Source organism: Schistocerca gregaria, unplaced genomic scaffold, assembly GCF_023897955.1.
Source record: "Schistocerca gregaria isolate iqSchGreg1 unplaced genomic scaffold, iqSchGreg1.2 ptg000405l, whole genome shotgun sequence".
Classification (NCBI taxonomy): Eukaryota; Metazoa; Arthropoda; class Insecta; order Orthoptera; family Acrididae; genus Schistocerca; species Schistocerca gregaria.
Genome location: NW_026061842.1, coordinates 2,920,090 through 2,926,925, shown reverse-complemented (window position 1 = coordinate 2,926,925; position 6,836 = coordinate 2,920,090).

Here is a 6,836-nt window from a genome sequence, read left to right as displayed (position 1 = left end):
CCGTCTAAAAAGTCAATAATCTAAAACTAAAACTTGAAATTTACTGCTTCGTACTATCTATCACATCAACCTAGAAGCTTTTTCTGTGTTCTACTATGGTGCTTTTAGTGTCTCCGCATACCGCAGCACGCGACATAGCTTTGTACACGATAAATGTAGCGGTTTCAGAGAGAATAGCGTGCAATATGACGATCTGAAATTGATTCGATAGCAAATGATGAAAACGCTCGGATATCTCAGGTTTTCTCTACATATGAACACATTTCACATTCCCCCGTGCAACGCGTCTCTTAGACATCCCTTTATGCAATATCTGCAGGTCCTAGGTCATCTCAAAGGAACCAAAGCCGTCTAAAAAGAAAATAATCGATAGATAAAACTTGAATTGTACTGCTTCGTACTGGCTATCACATCAACTTAGAAGCTTCTTCTGTGTTCTATTATGGTGATTTTAGTGTCTCTGCATACCGCAGCACGCGATATAGCTTTGCACACGATAAATCTAACGGTTTCAGAGAGAAAAGCGGGCAATATGACGATCTGGCATTAAGCTGATACGATAGCAAATGACGAAAATGGGCGGATTTCTCAGGTTTTCACTACATAAATTCAATTTTCACATTCCCCCGTGCAACGCGGCTGGTAGACCTTACTTCATGCAAAGTCGTAAAGTCCTAGCTCAAGTTCAAGGCACCAAAATCGTCTAAAAATTCAATAATCCATAACTAAACCTTGAATAGTACTGCTTCGTACTGGCTATCACATCAACTTAGAAGCTTTTTCTGTTTTCTATTATGGTGCTTCTAGTGTCTCCGCATACCGCAGCACGCGACATACCTTTGCACACGATAAATGTAACCGTTTCAGAGACAAGTGCGGCCAGTATGACGATCTGGCATTAAGTCGATTCGATAGCAAATGACGAAAACGGGCTTATTTCTCAGGTTTTCACTACATATGAACACTTTTCACATTCCGCCGTGCAACGCGGCTGCTAGACCTCACTTCATGAAAAATCTTAAGGTCCGAGCTCATGTCGAAGGCACCAAAGCCGTATAAAAAGTCAATAATCGATAACAAAAACTTGAATAGTCCTGCTACGTACTGGCTGTCACATCAACTTAGAAGCTTCTTCTGTGTTCTATGATGGTTCTTTGAGGGTCCCCGCGTACCGCAGCACGCTACATAGCTTTGCACACGATAAATGTAACAGTTTCAGAGAGAAGACCAGTTATAAGACGAACTGGCAAAAGTCGATTCGATAGCAAATGACAAAAAGGGCGGATTTCTAAGGTTTTCACTACATATGAACACTTTTCACATTACCCCGTGCAACGCGGCTGCTAGACGTCCCTTCATGGAAAATCTTAAGGTCCTAGCTCATGTGCAATGCACCATAACCGTCTAAAAGGTCAATAATCGATAACTAAAACTTGAATTGTACTGCTTCGTTTTGGCTATCACACCAACTTAGAACCTTCTTCTGTGTTCTATTATGGTGCTTTTAGTGTCTCCGCATACCGCAGCACGCGACAAAGCTTTGCACACGATAAATGTCACCGTTTCAGAGAGAAGAGCCGAAAATATGACGATCTGGCAAATGTCGATTCGATAGCAAATCACGAAAACGGGTGTATTTCCCAGGTTTTCACTACATATGAACACTTTTCACATTCCCCAGTGCATTACGGCTGCTAGACCTCCCTTCATGCAAAATCTTAAGGTCCTAGCTCATGTCCAAGGCACCAAAGCCGTCTAAGAAGTCAATATCGATAACTAAAACTTGATTTGTACTGCTTCTTACTGGCTATCACTTCAACTTAGAAGCTTCTTCTGTGATCCATTATGGTGCTTTTAGTGTCTCCGCATAACGCAGCACGCGACATGGCTTTGCACACGAATATTGTAACCGTTTCAGAGAGAGGAGCGCGAAATATGACGATCTGGCATTAGGTCGATTCGATGGCAAATGACGAAAACGGGCGGATTCCTCAGGTTTTCACTACATATAAACACTTTTCACATTCCCCAGTGCATGACGGCTGCTACACCTCCCTTCATGCAAAATCTTATGGTCCTACCTCGCGTCAGAGGCAACAAAGCCGTCTAAAAAGTCAATACTCAAAAATTAAAACTTGAATTGTACTGCGTCGTAGTGGCTATCACATCAACTTAGAAGCTTCTTCTTTGATCTATTATGGTGCTTTTAGTGACTCCGCATACCGCACCACGTGACATAGCTTCGCATACTATAAATGTAACCGTTTCAGAGAGAAGTACGTCCAATATGACGATCTGGCATTAAGTCGAGTCGATAGCAAATGAAGAAAACGGGCGGGTTTATCAGGTTTTCACTACATATGAACACTTTTCACATTACCCCGTGCAACGCGGCTGCTGGATCTCCCTTCATGCAAAATTTTAAGGTCCTAGCTCATGTCCAAGGCACCTAAGCCGTCTAAAAAGTCAATAATCGATAGCTAAAACCGGAATTGTACTGCATCTAACTGGCTATCACATCAACTTAGAAGCTTCTTCTGTGTTCTATTATTTAGGTTTTAGTGTCTCCGCATACCGCAGCACGCGACATAGCTTTGCACACGATAAATGTAACGGTTTCAGAGAGAATAGCGGGCAATATGACGATCTGAAATTAAGTCGATTCGATAGCAAATGACGAAAACGCTCGGATATCTCAGGTTTTCTCTACATATGAACACTTTTCACATTCCCCCGTGCAACGCTTCTCTTAGACATCCCTTTATGCAATATCTTAAGGTCCTAGCTCATCTCAAAGGAACCTAAGCCGTTTAAAAAGTCAATAATCGATAACTAAAACTTGAATTGTACTGCTTCGTACAGGTTATCACATCAACTTAGAAGCTTCTTCTGTGTTCTATTATGGTGATTTTAGTGTCTACGCATACCGCAGCATACGACATAACTTTGCACACGATAAATGCAACGGTTTCAGAGAGAAAAGCGGGCTATATGACGATCTGGCATTAAGCTGATTCGATAGCAAATGACGAAAACGGGCGGATTTCTCAGGTTTTCACTACATATGAACACTTTTCACATTCCCCAGTGCAACACAGCTCCTAGACCTCCCTTCATGCAATACCTTAAGGTCCTAGCTCATGTCAAAGGCACCAAAGACGTGTAAAAAGTCATTAATCGATAACTAAAACAAAAATTGTAATGCTTAGTACAGGCTATCACATCATCTTTGAAGCTACTTCTCTGACCTATTATGGTGCATTTATTGTCTCTGCATACCTCAGCACGCGACATAGCTTTGCACACGATAATTGTAACCGTTTCATTGAGAAGAGCGGCCAATATGACACTCTGGCAAAAGTCGAATCGATAGCAAATGACGAAAACAGGCGGATTTCTCCGGTTTTCACTACATATGAACACTTTTCACATTCCCCCGTCCAACGCGGCTGCTACACCTCCCTTCGTGCAAAATCTAAAGGTCCTTGCTCATGTCCAGGGCACCAAAGACGTCTAAAAAGTCAGTAATCGATAACTAAAACTTGAATTTTACTGCTCCTTACTGGCTATCACATCAACTTAGAAACTTCTTCTGTGTTCTATTATGGTGCTTTTAGTGTCTACGAATACCGCAGCACGCAACATAGCTTTGCACACGATAAATATAACGGTTCCAGAGAGAACAGCGGGCAATATGATGATCTGGCATCAAGTCGATTCGATAGCATATGACGAAAACGGGCGGATTTCTCAGGTTTTCAATACATATGAACACTTTTCACATTCCCCCATGCAACGCGGCTGCTAGACGTCCCTACATGAAAAATCTTAAGGTCCGAGCTCATGTCGAAGGCACCAAAGCCGTATAATAAGTCAATAATCAATAACAAAAACTTGAATTGTACTGCTACGTACTGGCTATCGCATCAATTTAGAAGCTTCTTCTGTGTTCTATTATGGTGCTTTGAGGGTCTCCGCGTACCGCAGCACGCGATATAGCTTTGCACACGATAAATGTAACCCTTTCAGAGAGAAGGGCGGACAATATGACGATCTGGCATTAATTCGATTCGATAGCAAAGGACGAAAACGGGCGGATTTCTCAGTTTTTCACTACATATGAACACTTCTCACATTTCCCCGACAAACGCGGCTGCTAGACCTCCCTCATACAAAATCGTAAGGAACTACCTCATGTCCAAGCCACGAAAGCCGTCTAAAAAGTCAATAATCGATAGTTAAAACTTGATTTGGACTGCTCCGTACTGTCTATCACATCAACTTAGAAGCTTCTTCTGTGATCCTTTATGGTGCTTTTAGTGTCTCCGCATACCGCAGCACGCGACAAAGCTTTGCACACGATACATGTCACCGTTTCAGAGAAAAGAGCGGCCAATATGACGATCTGGCAAAAGTCGATTCGATAGCAAAATCTTAAGGTCCTAGCTCATGTCCAAGGCACAAAAGCCGTCTAAAAAGTCAATAATCTAAAACTAAAACTTGAAATTTACTGCTTCGTACTATCTATCACATCAACCTAGAAGCTTTTTCTGTGTTCTACTATGGTGCTTTTAGTGTCTCCGCATACCGCAGCACGCGACATAGCTTTGTACACGATAAATGTAGCGGTTTCAGAGAGAATAGCGTGCAATATGACGATCTGAAATTGATTCGATAGCAAATGATGAAAACGCTCGGATATCTCAGGTTTTCTCTACATATGAACACATTTCACATTCCCCCGTGCAACGCGTCTCTTAGACATCCCTTTATGCAATATCTGCAGGTCCTAGGTCATCTCAAAGGAACCAAAGCCGTCTAAAAAGAAAATAATCGATAGATAAAACTTGAATTGTACTGCTTCGTACTGGCTATCACATCAACTTAGAAGCTTCTTCTGTGTTCTATTATGGTGATTTTAGTGTCTCTGCATACCGCAGCACGCGATATAGCTTTGCACACGATAAATCTAACGGTTTCAGAGAGAAAAGCGGGCAATATGACGATCTGGCATTAAGCTGATACGATAGCAAATGACGAAAATGGGCGGATTTCTCAGGTTTTCACTACATAAATTCAATTTTCACATTCCCCCGTGCAACGCGGCTGGTAGACCTTACTTCATGCAAAGTCGTAAAGTCCTAGCTCAAGTTCAAGGCACCAAAATCGTCTAAAAATTCAATAATCCATAACTAAACCTTGAATAGTACTGCTTCGTACTGGCTATCACATCAACTTAGAAGCTTTTTCTGTTTTCTATTATGGTGCTTCTAGTGTCTCCGCATACCGCAGCACGCGACATACCTTTGCACACGATAAATGTAACCGTTTCAGAGACAAGTGCGGCCAGTATGACGATCTGGCATTAAGTCGATTCGATAGCAAATGACGAAAACGGGCTTATTTCTCAGGTTTTCACTACATATGAACACTTTTCACATTCCGCCGTGCAACGCGGCTGCTAGACCTCACTTCATGAAAAATCTTAAGGTCCGAGCTCATGTCGAAGGCACCAAAGCCGTATAAAAAGTCAATAATCGATAACAAAAACTTGAATAGTCCTGCTACGTACTGGCTGTCACATCAACTTAGAAGCTTCTTCTGTGTTCTATGATGGTTCTTTGAGGGTCCCCGCGTACCGCAGCACGCTACATAGCTTTGCACACGATAAATGTAACAGTTTCAGAGAGAAGACCAGTTATAAGACGAACTGGCAAAAGTCGATTCGATAGCAAATGACAAAAAGGGCGGATTTCTAAGGTTTTCACTACATATGAACACTTTTCACATTACCCCGTGCAACGCGGCTGCTAGACGTCCCTTCATGGAAAATCTTAAGGTCCTAGCTCATGTGCAATGCACCATAACCGTCTAAAAGGTCAATAATCGATAACTAAAACTTGAATTGTACTGCTTCGTTTTGGCTATCACACCAACTTAGAACCTTCTTCTGTGTTCTATTATGGTGCTTTTAGTGTCTCCGCATACCGCAGCACGCGACAAAGCTTTGCACACGATAAATGTCACCGTTTCAGAGAGAAGAGCCGAAAATATGACGATCTGGCAAATGTCGATTCGATAGCAAATCACGAAAACGGGTGTATTTCCCAGGTTTTCACTACATATGAACACTTTTCACATTCCCCAGTGCATTACGGCTGCTAGACCTCCCTTCATGCAAAATCTTAAGGTCCTAGCTCATGTCCAAGGCACCAAAGCCGTCTAAGAAGTCAATATCGATAACTAAAACTTGATTTGTACTGCTTCTTACTGGCTATCACTTCAACTTAGAAGCTTCTTCTGTGATCCATTATGGTGCTTTTAGTGTCTCCGCATAACGCAGCACGCGACATGGCTTTGCACACGAATATTGTAACCGTTTCAGAGAGAGGAGCGCGAAATATGACGATCTGGCATTAGGTCGATTCGATGGCAAATGACGAAAACGGGCGGATTCCTCAGGTTTTCTCTACATATAAACACTTTTCACATTCCCCAGTGCATGACGGCTGCTACACCTCCCTTCATGCAAAATCTTATGGTCCTACCTCGCGTCAGAGGCAACAAAGCCGTCTAAAAAGTCAATACTCAAAAATTAAAACTTGAATTGTACTGCGTCGTAGTGGCTATCACATCAACTTAGAAGCTTCTTCTTTGATCTATTATGGTGCTTTTAGTGACTCCGCATACCGCACCACGTGACATAGCTTCGCATACTATAAATGTAACCGTTTCAGAGAGAAGTACGTCCAATATGACGATCTGGCATTAAGTCGAGTCGATAGCAAATGAAGAAAACGGGCGGGTTTATCAGGTTTTCACTACATATGAACACT